We start from the raw sequence: 456 nt of genomic DNA, 5'->3' as shown, positions 1-456 counted from the left end.
TTTGGCCCGTTTTTGGGCTGTTTTGGCCTGTTTTTGGTCCGTTCTTGCATGGCGCGGTGACCGTCGTGAGCGGAGCAAAACGTCAGCCATCTCAGCACCCTGGAACCCCCCGGGTGGCACAGGGCTGGATGGGGCTTTCGTATAGCAGGGACGGTGCTGCCTCACGCTTCGCTCGCTGTTCGCCGCTCGCCGCTCGCTCGCGCAGCCAAAAATGACCAGTTTTGGCCCGTTTTTGGGCTGTTTTGGCCTGTTTATGGTCCGTTCTTGCGTGGTGCGGTGACCGTCGTGAGCGGAGCAAAACGTCAGCCATCTCAGCACCCTGGAACCCCCCGGGTGGCACAGGGCTGGATGGGGCTTTCGTATATAGCAGGGACGGTGCTGCCTCTCGCTTCGCTCGCTGTCCGCCGCTCGCCGCTCGCTCGCGCAGCCAAAAATGGCCAGTTTTGGCCCGTTTTT

Source organism: Musa acuminata, unplaced genomic scaffold, assembly GCF_036884655.1.
Source record: "Musa acuminata AAA Group cultivar baxijiao unplaced genomic scaffold, Cavendish_Baxijiao_AAA HiC_scaffold_506, whole genome shotgun sequence".
NCBI lineage: Eukaryota > Viridiplantae > Streptophyta > Magnoliopsida > Zingiberales > Musaceae > Musa > Musa acuminata.
Note: the sequence above shows the minus strand (reverse complement) of the source record.